Genomic DNA, 15711 nt, shown 5'->3' with positions numbered 1-15711 from the left:
GGCCTGAGTGCAAACCTCTTTGTTGGCAGGAGCAGGCACCCACTGCTGCACTTGCTCTGTGTGATGCAGTGACTGCAGGAGGCTCATTGCTGGTGCCCAGGGCCAGGGCTGCTCCCCCTCTGCTGTGCTCCTTCTAAAATAGGTCACCTTTGGCAGCCAAGTGTGACTGCAGAGGAGCATCAGGACCCACACCACGATGGGGCGGCCGTGGTGAAGCAGAAACTGCTGCATCCTCAATGCCAGCTCCAGCCAGCACCTACTGAACCAACCCAAACCAAACCATCAGCCCCAGCAGGGCTCTGCAGCACCTCCTGCTCCCGGGGCCGCTCACCCAGCCTGAGCTTCCTGCTCCATCTGTGTTAAGACACAAAGGAGCTGAGCAGGGAAGGGCCAGGGAGGACCCTGGGTTTTGGAGGCCAATGGAAGCATTCTCCACCAGGTATTTTCCCCCTCCCTTTTGCCAGCCCAAAGCCTCTCTCCCTGCTCCAAGAGCATCAGCAGGATTTGGGTTTAAGCCTAAACTATAATTAGCAAGATACAGCACAGACCCAGGCTCAAACTCAGGTGAGTGGGAACCCAGAGGGAATTACATCACCTTCCAACTGCAAAGCTTTGCACAGGCTCCTTCCCCCAGCCAAGTCAAGCACCAGGTTTTATGCTCACTGCTCAAAGCACTGAACCATCTGCACATCACAGCCCCACTGACGCAGCCTTTTACCTGCGCACATAAACTGCTCTGTTCCCAGACTGCAGCTCCTGAACGTGCTGGGGCCTCAGGATGTGCCTGCTCCACCCTGGCTGCAAAGAGAAACCAAACCTGAGTCCTGGCTCTAAGCTCAGCCGGCACCAGCCTGAAACCTGGCACGCAGCTCACTTCCCTTCTGCTTTAATTAAACACTGAGTGATGCTCCATTAATGCCCATTTTCAGCAGGGAAAACTCTTGTTTCTTATTGATCCAGGGGTCTTTTTGACATCTCTCTGTCTCTCTCCTCTGTCCTTAATATGAGCTCTGACAGGCAGCTTTGACAGCAGCTTTATTAGCGATGCCAGCACACGGTGGAAGGAGTAAATCACTGCAGGTGATGTTTTTACAGACAAGGACTGTCACCAGGGCTCAGGATGTAAATGGATACGATTCCTTATGGAGGATCAGGGTTAAAGCACACACAAGGGGTTTACAAGAAAACCTCAGCTGCAGAGCCCTCCTTCATTAAAGGTCAGAGAAACATTGAGACCAGAGCCGAATCCATCACAGTGCAGGTTCTCCTTATGGAGTGCCCAGGCTCTATTTCAGTGTTTGCTCTGAGGAGCAGCATCCCATGGAGCAGATGCAGCCGGGAGCATCCCTGGTCCCATTGCCAGGCATCCTGCAGCTGAGCCCTGTGCTCTGCAATCAGCACTCGCCCTCAAAGCCCCCACTGGCCCTCGAGGTGTTTCTGACATGGTTTATGTGCAAACCCTGACGAGCTTTTAGCACAGGTTAAGAAATGTCCCTCACAGAGCTCCCTCTCCTCTCCCTTTAACACAACTCTTCCTGCCCCATCCAAAGGCCAACCCTGAATTCCTCTTCCTCTGCTTGAGCGCAGCTGCTGGAAGCCACCAAGCCCCCTTCTAGGGCCACTGCAGCTCCCAGACCCCTTCGTGGCCCATTCCAAGCCCAGCCTGGCCACCTCCTCCCCATCCATCTGCTGCGGGACCACAGGCAGCACCCAGAGCCCCTCAGCCAACCTGGTGCTGCTGCCTGGAGCTGCAGCTCCCACAGCGATGGGGAGAGGGGGTCAGAACGGAGCAGCAGAGATGGTGCCTGGCAGGGAAAAGCCCTTCCCAGGGGCTGGGAGGGACCAGGCTTGGCCCAGTTCTCCCCCACACGGCACTGGGCAAACCCGGCTGCTCCAGCAAACCACGGAGGGGTTCATCTGCAAAAGCCTCTGTGCCACTGCACAAGCCTAAAGCAGGAGCCCCTGCAGCAGAACAAAGACTTGAAAGTGGCCGTAAGTGTAATTTACATTCCAGAGGAAAAGGAAAAGCCTTTCTTGGTTTACAGAATTACCCAAGTGGCAAACCAGTTCCCAGGCCAGGAGGTGTTCTTCTTGTTGCAATATGCTTTAATTATACCAAGAGAAGCAGGAACGGAATGAGAAATCAATTCCTTCTCCTAAATAAGATGGTTGCAAATTCCAAGTCAGTAATTGAACAGATGTACAACTGAGATGGAAAAAGTAAATACCCTGGTAGGCACTGAGATAACTTCCCAGCACAAGCAGCTCATCCATGGGGATGGATACAGGGAGATTGATCCCAGGAAAGCACAAGTTCAGTCACTCCCACTGCAGTCACAAGGGGCACCCCATGTCCATGGCTGTGCAGAGCCCCTGTCCCCTCAGGAGCAAGCCCCTTGTTGCAGCACAAGAACCATCACAGCTTTCCCTCCTCCCATCACTGCTGCAGGGGCTCAAGGAAAAGCCCATCCCTGGCCATCACCAGCTGCTCACACCCCTCCTGCTCTCGGCATCACCCTCACCTCATCCAACACCAACTCTTGGCACAGCTGGAGCCATCCCGGATCCATGTGGCTGTTCCCATGAAGCCAAACCCCGCATCAGCCTGCAGAGGAGCTGGTTCACCACTGAAACCTGTTACAGAGGCACGCTGGAAGCAGGAGCACAAGGCCTTTGACTGCAAGTGTGGTCCCAGCACCCTGGACATCCACCTCTTGGGATAAAGGGCATCAATGGTGCTGTAGGGATGGATCCTTGCATGCCCCATGTCCTGCTCACCAAATCCATCTCAGTGTAAGTGGAGATGACAGTGCCTGGCTCGCTCCACACTCCGACCTCACAGCATCTCAGACCTAGGAGTCAGCTGAAGCCTCAACTGTGTCCTATGTTCCTCATTCCAGGCATTCTACACATTCACCCTGGTTTATCTTTAATCTGCCTGGTTTTCTACTGAGTCCTTATCTACCCACCCATGCAGTGGTGACTCCAGATCTCTCTTCAACCTGCACAGAGCCAAGGCCCGATGCTGCCATCTCATCACACCTGTATCTCTTGAAAGAGAGCTTGGGCTCCATCCATCTGGGTGTGTGGACAGCGATGCATATGTACAGACATACACATCCATGCAGATGGCAGTCCTAGATTAATAGGTTACACAAGGGGTTTATCCCAGGCTTACTGAGGATAATAAACCCCTTTGAAAGAGGAATTAAGATGTTTCCAAATGATTAAACCCAATAAAATCTCTTTTCTTCAAACACAGGGTTCGGCCTGAGCTGCTCTAAGGTGTGCAGGAAATTGCTAAACACGATTAATTCAGGTTCCACTTGCACCAGATCCTCCTCCCATCTCCTTCTGGCTGGGAGAGCCAAGCCCTTCCCTGCAGAACCTCCACGGCAGGGATGGGGCCCATGCACTGGGGGCTCCGTGGGCAGGGAACACCCCATACTCATTCAATAGGGGCAGAATCGTTTCTTTAGGGCAATAAATGTCCTGCTTAAGACTCAAGGGGCACCATGGGGGGAGGGAGGGGGTGGTTCTGGTGCCCTCCTGTGGATGTGGGCTTGCCAGTGAGCTCCTAGTTTGGATTCAGCTCTTCCGCACTCCCACAGCTACACCAGGACTAGAGCAGAGCAGAATCCTTCCCTTCCCTTGGCCAAAGCCAGACAACAAGGATCACACAGAGCAGCCCAGTGGAAATGTGTATTTGTGGCTGGTGGTTTTCATTCATTCCCCTACAGCCACCTCACTCCTTTCTGCCAGGCACTCAATGAAACCTGACCCTGGCTTCCTCATGGCATGGTCACATCAACCCATCTCAACCAGGGCAGCTTTTCCAATGCCATCTCCAACCCCAACAAACAGGACAGCGCTGCCCCCCCCCCCAGCATTGCTGCCAAGATCTGGGGAAGGACAAATACAAACCAAGCACAACCCCCCCCACAGGCCCTGTGGGCAGCCCCCAGAGGAGGTTGTTGAGGGCTGGGGAGGAGATGCTGAAGAGGAGCAATGCCCCAGGATGCAGGCAGGGCAAGCGATGCTGAGCTGCTCCATCCCCTGGCACCTCCGTTTCAGCTGACTCAATCTCTAGGTGCTATGACCACCAGGACAGGGGTGGATCCATGTGTGAGCTTCATCACACCACCCCCAAAATCCCCTTACAGCCTCCTGGTGCCCAGGCTCTTCATACCCACCAACAACATGGATCTAGGGGCAGGACAGAGACATTTTGATACCCAACCACATCACACCCATGGGACAAACAGCAAGGCACCAAAAATGCCTTGGAGAAGGGGCAGGGCACTAGTATTAAAGTAGAATAAATTGGAAGGATTACTGCTAAGAAACCAGTAGTACCTGTAGCTGCAGATCCACCACATCTTGCCACACAAAGATGACTAATCCTCATCCATAACCTCCATCCATAGGGAAAGAGAAGCCTCGTGGAGCTCGAGAAGCTCCTACCCCAGGCCAAGCACATGCAGAATGAAGCAGCAAGCTAGAACAAAGCAGGGCTGGAACTGATCAGTACCCTGAGTGCCACAAAGTGGCATCAGGTGTGTGATCTGGGCAGCAATGCAGCTGTGGGGCATTAACAGCCCCTTCCTGATCATGAACAAAGGAATTCATGTTCTTCTCTGCTGCTTTACAGACAGAGAAGCAAAGGGAAAAGCTACTGCACAAAGGAAAGGACATTGGAAGTGTTTGGGAATACAATTCCCAGGAAACTGCCTTTCCAACATTAAAAGGAAAGTGGTTGCTGCCCCTCGTGCTCAGCTTGGGAGGCTGCTGGGCTGGGAAGATGCTGCTCACCCTCCAGGTACCTGAGCACCAGGCACAGCCCTGCTCATGTGGCAGCTGCAGAGGTCCTGCTCTGTACAAGGAAAGGAGGAAAACCTGTTCTGTCCCTGCTCCCCTAAAAGGGGAAGAAGGTGCCAGGAGGATCAGCACAGGCTGGTCAGCCAGGTTAAGCTGGGAAGGGCAGGACATAAACCACCGGTGCCACTGCCAAGGGAGCTGGATGTGGAACCTCAGGACTCTTCAGATGATGCAACAGATGAGAAACTCCTTCTTTAAACAGCCCTTGTACCAGCAAGAGGCCTTTGACCAAATCCCATTCTGTGGGTTTCCACAATGAACACCTCTGCCCTGAGCCTTCCCATTCCAAGCTGAAGCTCTGCAAAAGCCAAGCAAAGCACCAAAATCTAGAGATTTGGTGTTGGTTCCTTCATTTTACTTTAGCAAGGCCTAAACCCATGCTCCTCTAACCCGGGCACGGATGGGACCTGAAGCTCTCCTCACTGCTTTCCACACAGCCCCTCCCTTCAGGCACCAATCTGATCTGAAACCACCATGCCCTTTGCTCCTGTGCCAGCGAGGAGGTTTTCCCACCTTGGTTGTTACACACAGTTTATACTGCAGTGAAATGGGACAAAGAGAACTGGGGACAAAAAGACAAGCTCTGGGGCGATGCTCGTGCAAGAGATGAGAGCTTCAACAGCAAACTCAGGCTGGCGCTTGGAGAAAGAAGCCCTGAACAGCTCACTCAGCTCTGGTTGATGCTCAGCGGGATGCCTGCCTGGAGCAGTTGTGTAACTCCACTGGGACAGATGTGTTCAGACCCACCAGGTGAGGATTTGCTCACTCAGGGCTCACTCCATCTCTTCCCAGAAGATGAGAGACAGAAACAAACCATTTATGGGTGTAACGAGGGGAAGCCTTCAACAGGTGTCACCTGGAAACACAGATTTCACCTTTTCAAGCAGAAAGAAACACTTCCACAGTTTCTTGGCCTCAAACATCCCATTCCCCATCTCCCTCTTCCATCCCATCCCATCCAACAACCTGCCTCAGGGCTCTCTGACAACAGGGGGAAGTTCCTGTGGTTTAAGGTAGCACCTCTTGGCTATGGAGGAAATGTTGAGGTTGAACCATAAGAATAAATCAAACCAAATTGCTATTCCAGCAGGAAAAGCACATTCACATTTCTGAGTGATTTTGTTATCTAAATAATGTTTAATTTTTTAAAAGGGGGGGGAACCTAATTACATCTTTGTGTGGAAGATCATAAATCACATAATTACAATGGGAACCTCTGCATCTTTCCAACAGCCTAAAAGCAGACTACCAAGTTCTTATCTCATTACTGTTTAATTAAGAATTATGTTTGAGCATCTTCTTTTTAATTAACATGGAGCCCAGATGACTTCTAATCTCTTTTTTACCCAAAATGAAGGAAGGTGCAGTCCAAGACGGGCACTAATGAATTTACAGTTTACTCTTTGGGGAGCCTTAACAAAATTACTCCACACAGAAGATTAACACTGATAAAGTGAACTTCCAAAGAGAACATTCGGTTCCTTTCAGTTTGCATCACTCAGCTATCAGGAGCTTTATACAGGGGATACTGAAGTGTTCCTTTTGGGGGCAGGGATGGGAGGCCCCTGCACAGCTCTGGGATTGTACCTACAACCCCAGAACACCCCCCATGGGACAGTGGTGATGGAGGGACAATGAGGGACAGCAGAAACCAAGAGCCCTGCCTCCAAACAGTCCCAGCTCTTGGGACTAAAGGTTTGTGAATGGCTTATTGCCCCTCAGATGGAAGGAAACCAGATCCTCACACAACACTGCATCCTGCACTGACTGCAAAAGTCTTCATCAACAGCCAAAGAGAAAACCACAGCATCTCTCTTGGTTTATTGCTGTCTCTGGATAAAACCCATTTATTAAGGCTGCAGGTGCTTTGTGTCCTAAGCACAGTTATTCAGCAAGAACCAAGTTAGAGGCAATGAGGTTTCCATCAGCTCCTCTTAACAGCAGGGGAAGTTCTCCCCATGAAAGCACTGTGCATGGAGAGCCCCTGTGCCCCACTGACAGTCATCACCCCAGGTAACGAGTGGCAAAGAACACTCATCTATTTTGGTTTTAAACCAAGCACACAGCAAACACCTTTTAATTCAATTGGTTGAATCGACACAGAGAGATTATTAGTTTTCAGTAAGATTTGATTCAATTAATTAGCCTGCAAATATCAGCAGAGCCAGGCAAGCTCACAAAAACAGAGATAAATCCCTGCCATAGCCCTGCTTCATCTTTTAAAGGCAATTAACTCTTAGTTATTAGCTTTTAATTAGGGAATAATAATGACACCATTAATACAGTTTATTATACTTGTCAGCAGACAGCTGTTCCAAACAGATTCTATTATCAGATCTTGGCAGCTTTTGTCTGCTCCCTTGTTCACAGGGGGAAAGCAGCGACAGCCCAGCCCCGGCTGGGGGGTCCATGAGTGAAGCCCTGGGCACACAGGGTCTGAGGCCCCTGCTCTAGGTCCCTATCCCCCCCCCACCACTGCTGGGAGGAGCTGGCTCCCACCCTCCACCCCCTTCCAAGGCAGGAAGCAGGATGGATGCTGAGACTTCAAAGGAGCCTTAAGTGATTCGCAGGGATTTGACTGACTTTTTGTGTTTTAAACTATATAAAGTTGGTTTTCTCTCAGGGAATTGTGGTGGCAGCAGGATCCAGCCTGGCCTGTGCATTTGATGTGTCTCTCATGGGTGATTCTCAAGCCTTTCCTAAGGGGGGGATGCTGGATCTGCACCAAAGCCAGTTCTAAGCTTTGGCTCCTAACATCTGAGACAGCCCTGACCCATGAAACGTTTATAATGCTAAAACCATCCAATCAGGTTTATTTTGTTTTCTTCCAAGCTTATCCACATCTCTGGAAGCTCACAGTGTATGTCCAGAGCACAGCCAAGACAATCTGGCAACAAATCTTCACTTTAAAGAAATTTAAACAAATGTATCCATTCCTAATCTCCTTGCACCCTACATGTGCATCTCACTGCAAGAAGGCAGCTACAAAGGTGGCAGAAATACCATGTCATACTCTTGCTTCTTGCCCCAAACTGACCCTGAAACTGTAAACTTCAAATCCTCCTGTAAGAACAACCACAACCACATCAGCAGTGGCCAAACTGCCTCAGGTGTTATTGATGCTTTATTATCTCCTTGTCTACTGCAGCACTAAAATCAAATAGCCAGAAGGCTCATCATTCCAGGCACAGCAAACCCCATGTTCCCATTAGTTGCACCATCATCCTCTTTCACCGTGTCCTAGGCAGAGCTGTGGCATCTCCCCAACAGACTGCAAACCCTTCCCAGAGCACAAGCCTGTCTTAACTGTGGTTTATTACTCCTGTATCAAATAGTCTTAATCCCCATCATGTATGCAGGATGCTACTGTGATGCAAAAACGCGATGCAGTGAATTTGCCTGATCTACTCTGCAGTTAATACCTCACAAAAACACTGAAATAGAAAACAAGTGCTGGTTGCCAACAATCCACTGCCTTGAGTTACTTTTCCTTGCTGTAGACTGGAGGAAGCCCTAAGGGAAATACCTGGAACTCAGAGGAGCTGCTCAGCACTGAAGGCCTGGCTGTGGCAGGCATTTCCCTCCTCACCCAACACAGTGCAGTCAAGTCTCGAGGAAAGCAATGAACCCAGTGTAGGAATAAAGCAGCTGGAGTGAATCTATTTGCAGGTTTCTGGAGGAAAGCAGAGCTGTTAAATCGAAAGCAAGGCAGTTCAAAAGAAAGAATATCCCCTACTGAGAGCTGGGATAGACACAAGAAGGAAAAGGATGGCAGGATCCCAACCATCACCAGACAGATGCAGGAACTGAGGCCCACAAGAGCGAGATGCGGTACCTAAGGCAGAAGGTGATGCAGGATGAACACGGCATCAGGAAGCCACAATGGGACACAGCAGGTCCCGGGGCAGACACAGCCCAGCTTGCTCAGGAGCTCTGCTGGGCCTCCAGGAGCTCCTTTGATCCTGGTTTTCACCCCTGCACTGACAGGGCTCTGGGTCCAGGTGTGATGCTGGGGGCAGTTTGCGCTGTTGTGTTGGTGCAGCTCCCACCTCGTCCAAGCTCTTCCTTCACACCAGTGACTAAACCCGAGTATTTTAGGAGAAACTGTTTGCAAGACCTTGGTGCAGCCACAAGAGCTCCTCAGCTGAGGGGTTTCTGTGCTCAGCTGCAGGCGGCAGGAGCGGAAAACCAGCAGGGAAATGGAATGTCACCAAACTTTGTCTCCAAAGCTCATCTGAGGCCCCAGATCACGAGACACCTCCATGCTGCTCTGCTCACATAGGAACAAAGAGCTTGAAGTGAGGGCTGGAAGGGAAGTGTAGTTAGTGCTCTGGTAGCAGAGGCGCTACCAAGAGCTTGTGCCAACTCACCTTTAACTGAAGTGTCATCATCTGGTGATGAGGGAAGAGGCTCAGTCCAGGTCCCCAGAGGAGGATGGATTCCTCCCAGTGTTCAGTGAGGAAAGTCCACCAGACACAACCAAAAGGGATCCCCCAAGAGCTCAGGAGCAGGAGAGAATTCACTTACCTGCCTCTGGAGCTGTACAACTGCACCTTCTCGGTGGGTGCAGCTCACAGCCTGGCTCCAAAGCTCAGCCTAGAAGTTGTCCCAGTTGATCCATGTACATGTGGGTGTCTCCCAACAGGGACACAACACATCCAAGGTGGGCAAATCTGTGGAGAGGAGCACACAGAGGACAGTTAATGCTTTGCCTTTCTCTGTTCCAAGAGGGGATAAGGGAAGAAAACACCAGCAGCCCCCAGCTGAAGGCAAGGGGAGCGCAGCCCCTGCCCCAATCCCCGTGTCAGTCTTGTGTCAGCAGTTGAATCTCCAATTCTGCTGCTGCTCTTTATCAGAGAGACAACTCTGAAAGGTGCAAATTTTCTCTCCCACAACGGACCTGTCATGATGACAATCCTACTTAAGAGCAGTGGTTCAGCCTTGCCTTTCAGGGACACTGATTATGGCAGTAAATAGAAGTGCATTTGAGAAGTGACAAGACGCTGACAGGCTGTACTCATGTTGCATTGGGCCCTATCACGCTGTGATCTTGAGGGAAGAAACCCAAGGGAAGTTCCCTTTTCCTGGGCTTTTGGTGAGGGGGAGAGATAGGAGCATGTGGGTAGAAATACTCTTGTCTGGGACTAGGAACACCCAAACCAGCCCAGGCTGCAATGGAAACAGTGCACAGAAAAACCCAGTGTGCCCAAGTAAATAGTGCTTTGTTTGCCCTCTTTGCAGTCGATCACCTGGTGAAATACTGCAGTGATTGCTGCAGGGCCATACCCAGACATGAAGTTTGCTGTCCTGCAAAGGTCCTGTCTGAATCCCAGCTTAATCAGGTGCACCACTTCTTCAACCTCGATATTCTCTAATGACTCCAAGCTATGAAGATAACAAAAAGAACTAAACCTTAAAAGAAATGAGACCTGCACAACAGCCCGTTCTCCCCATCTCATTGCTCCTCCACATAGAAAATTGCCCAGTGACCCTTCTGTACCTACAATCAACTCACATTTGATCTTTTTAGGCAGGCAGATGAATCCCTGCTATTGTAAACGGCAGCAGCATCTTGGCCTGTATCACGGGTAACTGATCATTCAGCCCTAATCAAAGGACATTTGCTGTGCTTCCGAGAGACGGCTCCGTTAAATGAAGCAGATGAGCAGTGGATCTGTCCATTGACTTATTTTTAAACCATGAGCTGGGGCACAGGGGAGGGAATCACTCCTGCTTCAGAGGCAGCTTGGCTACAAGCTCCTCTGCTGGGGGATATTAGCAGCTGGCATCTGAGATGGCAAAGCGAAGGTATAGAGGTAAGCCAAAGTCAACTGTGCTGAAACACAGCCAAATTCCTATTTATCCCACAGGAAAAGTGGCTGAGCTGTGGTCGCTGTGTAATTCCAAACACTATCTGCACAGCGACCTTTACATTTCCCCTCTTGGAAACAAAAGAAATTAATTCTTTTGCTCCTCTCATGCAGAATAAATAACTCCCTGTAATTTCCTATTGGTGTGCAAGTCAAGCAAGCAGTTATCTTTTTCTGCTATCAAAGCTGCCAAATAATTCTAGCTCAACATCTCCAGTTCATTTGAATCACAGTATTTTGCCAAAGTCAATTTGCTTTTGTGTGTGCATGTGCCAGTAGTTTTCATAGGATGAGAAGCAAGAGAGATGACCTGAATGTGGGGCTGGACAACAGGAACCTACAGGAACCCAGAGTGTTTCTGCTGGAGTCTCAAGTGATTTGTTCCATCTTTATTCCTGTTGGCAAACTGAAGGAGCAGGAAAGGTTTTACCTTCTGCTGTGACTGGCAGTTATCACCTGTACCAGGTACTCTGAAGCAGACATTGTTTAAATATCCTGGGGTTAAACTCATTTGTAGAGTCTCCTCATTAACCTCTAAGGAGATAAAGGGATGAACTGTCCTTCTAACCCAAGAAATATGAAACTAATGCCACAGGGAACAACAGGAGGTGATTTCAGGCCAGGGGAGGTGCTCATCACACGGCTCCATCCACACATCCCACAGACACCCCAGGATGCAGCAGCAGTGTGTGAGATGATGGAAGAGTGTGGAAATAGCTGCATGTAGCTGTTATCACACCTACCTGGTGAGAGGGGCAGCACAGGCACTTGGCAGGTTCATGCAGCTCTGCTCCTCACTTTCATCCATCCGAGTACAAACACATGCCTGGAAAAAGCTCTTCTGCAAACCTGCACTCTCTCCAGCTTGGTCTGTTCCCAGGTCAGGACTTTGCAATCATTTCATTAGCACACAATCCCAGACTGGTTTGGGTTGGAAGGGACCTTCAAGCTCATCCAGTTCCAACCCCCTGCCATGGTCTGCCCGATCTACCTTCCAGCAGAGCAGGGTGCTCAAGGCCCTTTTATTACAAAAGGTTTATTAGTGCACCTTTAGCTATAGGCAGAGCAGGATAAAGAAGCCCAAACAGGAAAAGTAACACAGACCTGCCCACTGCAGCACTAGCAAAGGAGCCTACTGCAGGGAAGGCTTCACCTTATGCTGTGAAGAAACTGAAGCCTGAGAGAGAACGGACATAGGCAATGTGCTGATCTACTACCACCTACCTCTGAGCCCTCAGCTGAGTGATGCCCACCACACAGAAGACACGTCCTAGTGAGAAATCCCACTAGGTCAACAGAAATTGCTATTAAACTGAAATAGCATGTCCAGATTCAAAGCAAATCAAAGCAAAGTTTGTTTTAAATGGCTCCTGACTACCTTAAGCTAAAACTCGGAGTAAACCACTCCAATCAAACCAATGGGAAGGGCAGTGTACCTGTTCCATGAGTAATTCATTAAACTGGTGTAATTTCTTCAAGCTGAGGGAGAACTGTAGGTGAAGAACTAATATGAACAGCAAGGGAAGAGGAACAGAGAAAAGAACCCACAGAATAACCTCAAGAAATCAATGTTCTTCAAAACTGGCTAAAGCACATGACAAGGGTTTTCCATCAGCTGCTCTCTCCCTAAACCAAACAGTCACAATAGTAAAGCAAAAAGGAAAGGAGCAAGCACACCAAAGAGGGAGGGCCTGGAAGCCTGGGATGTTCTCCCATGGACAAGCAGAGAAACTGGAAGCCAGGAGGAGTAACAGTGAATGGGAAAGCCACAGAACCCCACGTGTGAACATCCTCCCAGGGATCTGAATGCCAGAGACCTGCAGAAATGCATCTGTAAAAAGAACTGTGGTATCTTCTAATCCTATTGAAACAAGAAGCAGATATCTAAGCAAGCTTCCTGGAAGCTGGGGTCTCCTTTCAGCCCCACCACTGAACAGCCTCACCCCCATCACCCCCCCAGTTCTAGGTTTCTAAATAATCCCGGCCTTTACAAAGAAAAAGAGGCAATTCCCTCCTCCACTTCTCACCAAGATCCTTCTCTGACCAGAGGAGTTAATGAATCTCCATCCACTGTTCCACCCTCCAGGTCTCGGCTGGCCTCAGAGGAGGAACGAGCAGGCTGTTGATCCCCATCTTCACATTACTGCCAGCAATTATCACCAGGTGACTTTATTGTGCCTGTGACAGTTGGTGACACTGACTCAGGGAGTGTTACCAGCTCCTGCACGCCAGGTTTCAAAACATCTGCTTGTGTGAAAGCACCTGCTGTTCACCAGCCCAACGAGCCGGACTTCTGCAAAGCAGCAAGAAGAAACCACAGTGCAAGACAAAGCATCACGTACACGTGTCTCAGCCCTACCTTGGCAAGCCAGGGCCATTAGTGGCCAAGTCCTAAGCAAAACCCTCTGCAGAGGCAAGCAGCAGGCAGGACAGAGCTGCACAGCAGGTACCACTACATGAACATGCTGCCCAGGGCTGGAGGTGGACACATCTTAGGACCTCAAGAGGATGGAGCTGGCTCAAATGGAGAATGTGGAAGAGCAAACGGAGGGAACTGAAACATGCTGCAGGAAGAGATGCAGCTCAGCTGCTTAGGTTTAACAGATACACACAGACATACACTTTCTCCAGGGATAAAAAAAGATGCAGAGGTTAGAAGAAGAGGGTAATGAGTTGTGCTCATCTGCTCTCTTCCATCCAGCCCCGAATGATGCTTAAGAGGAAAGCATAGGAAGCAAAACACTTCACTACAGGAGTCATTCACATGGTCTCCCTGAGGACTCCCTGGGCACAGCATGATTTCCTATAAGCCTACATCACCTCTATTTTACTGTAGAAACCTCAGGAAATAACAAAAACTCACTGTGACTTAGTGAGGTTTGTGTAGAAATGTCTATTCCACCCTGCAAGGCTGTGCTAGAGGGATAGAAAGGTTTGATCCTTGCCTTTTGATCACTGATCCAGGCAGTTACTTTACATACTGCTTCTTAAGATATCTTTAATAAGAACTAATACAATTTCAGAGCAATACAGCAGATCTGAAATTCAAAGGTAAGCTTTGTGTGCGTGTGAATTCCAACAGACTTTGTATCAGCAGCTTCCTCCCTCTAGGGCGATTCCTCAGATTACCTCAAAACCAACTATTAAGCTGCAAAAGAGTGGAAGTTGGAGATTTCTTCCCCATGATCTCCAGCATTAGCCTCATCCTGCAATAATTGGAGAGGAATTTGCAGGAAAGTATCAGGGCTCAGGATGGGAAACAAAGGTTTAAATGAAGCTTCGGGAAGATGCTACTTTAAGAAGGAAACAGCAAAGTGGTGATTTAAGAGACAAAGGGGTTTAGAACCACTATTGAGCAACCATGGTTCTCCTGAATGAGAAAAAAACGCATTGCAAGCTTGGTTCTTCATTTTGGGAAGGGTGCAATGACAAACCTCCTGCATGATTAACAGAGAGGAAGGAAAAGACCACGCTCTTCTTCATCAGGCTCAGCTCCTCTCGGCTCAGTTTTAGCAGCCAGCTTTACCCATCAGATCTGGGAGCCACCTTCTCCTGCAGTACACAAGACTTTAAACTTAGAAATGAAGAGACTTCAACCCCCCAGAAAGTGTCATTCTGAAGTGCTCAACAGCCTTTAATTCATTACGAACCTAGAGGCAGAGGGAAAAAATATGCAAAAAATACATCACATCCTTTATCTAGGGGAAGGGGGGGAAAAATCATTCTTTTTATAGCACATAAGCAGACACTTACAAATATATTTCACTGGAGGAAGGGGAGGAATGTGCATTTCCTCTTTCCTTTTCAATAGTCTGATGCACAGAGGCCATCAATACGGTCATTATAGAGAATCTGCACAAGTCATTCCTAAAGCAAAGAGAAGGACTGAGGAATCAACAAAAAGGGAGCACCCTTGCACCAAGGAAGGGCTTTCTACAGTTGCAGGGTCACGTTTCAACAGAATCTGAATATGGGGGGAGGAAACACACTTGGTTTTTTTTACAATATAAATAGTTATTTTTAAAAGGTACTACATATGAATACAGCAATGGTGCTATTTCAGTCAGGACTTCAACATGCAGAGGCAATTCCCCATTGCTCCCAACCACTCGTCCCAGCCCACCCTTCCCCTCCCCACCTCCCAAACCAAATCCTCTGCTGCTTAAACTCTCCATTGTTTTAACTATTCCTCTTGTGGCCTGGCGACATTCTGATTTCTTTGTACAAGCAAAGTTCTCCAGTGAATCGTGTCACCACGGACAGGAACCAGCTCTGCAGGAGCAACACCCGAGGCTTGGAAGAACCTTGCCCATTTTGGAACCGTTTATTGGTCTCAGTTTGGTTTTATTCCTGGACACAGCTATTGCAAACATCCAAAAGTCAGGTACTCAAAAAGAACCCGTTTCAAACAGCTCACAAACCCCCCCCACAGGAAAGAACCCGTAGCAGAGGCAGGAAGAAACCAAGGGAACTCCGAGTCTCTTCTCAAGAGAGAGCAAAAACCAAAGGAAAAATGTAAAGAAATGGCTTGATTCTATCTCCACTCCTTCACTAGGACAGTTTAATACCCATTGAGTCTCTTAAGATGCTAATCTACCATCTGCCAGCCCACAAATCCTTCCCACTTATTCCCTTTAAGATCCAGCTCTAGCAGTGTTTAAAACCCTCTCCACCGAGTGATGACCACCTTGCGAAGGGGCTTAAAATAAAATCAGAACACGGTAATAATGTTGTCTCTTTCTGTCCAGTAATTGCAGGGAATGAAGTGGAAAAGATGTGCAGCGTTCTGGTTAGCTCTGCTATGCCACGTCCCCTTCCCAGCTCTGTGCTAGGGCTTCCTTTTTCTTTCCCTCTGAAGGGACAGAGATCCACCAAAGAGAGTGGAAGACTTTCCAGTGACTTCAGCAGGGTTTTGGCTCGGGCTCTTTTACAGAGCACTGCTCCATAACAGCTCTTTGACCGG

This window comes from Melopsittacus undulatus, chromosome 19 (assembly GCF_012275295.1).
Source record: "Melopsittacus undulatus isolate bMelUnd1 chromosome 19, bMelUnd1.mat.Z, whole genome shotgun sequence".
Classification (NCBI taxonomy): Eukaryota; Metazoa; Chordata; class Aves; order Psittaciformes; family Psittaculidae; genus Melopsittacus; species Melopsittacus undulatus.
This window is presented reverse-complemented; position numbering follows the sequence as displayed.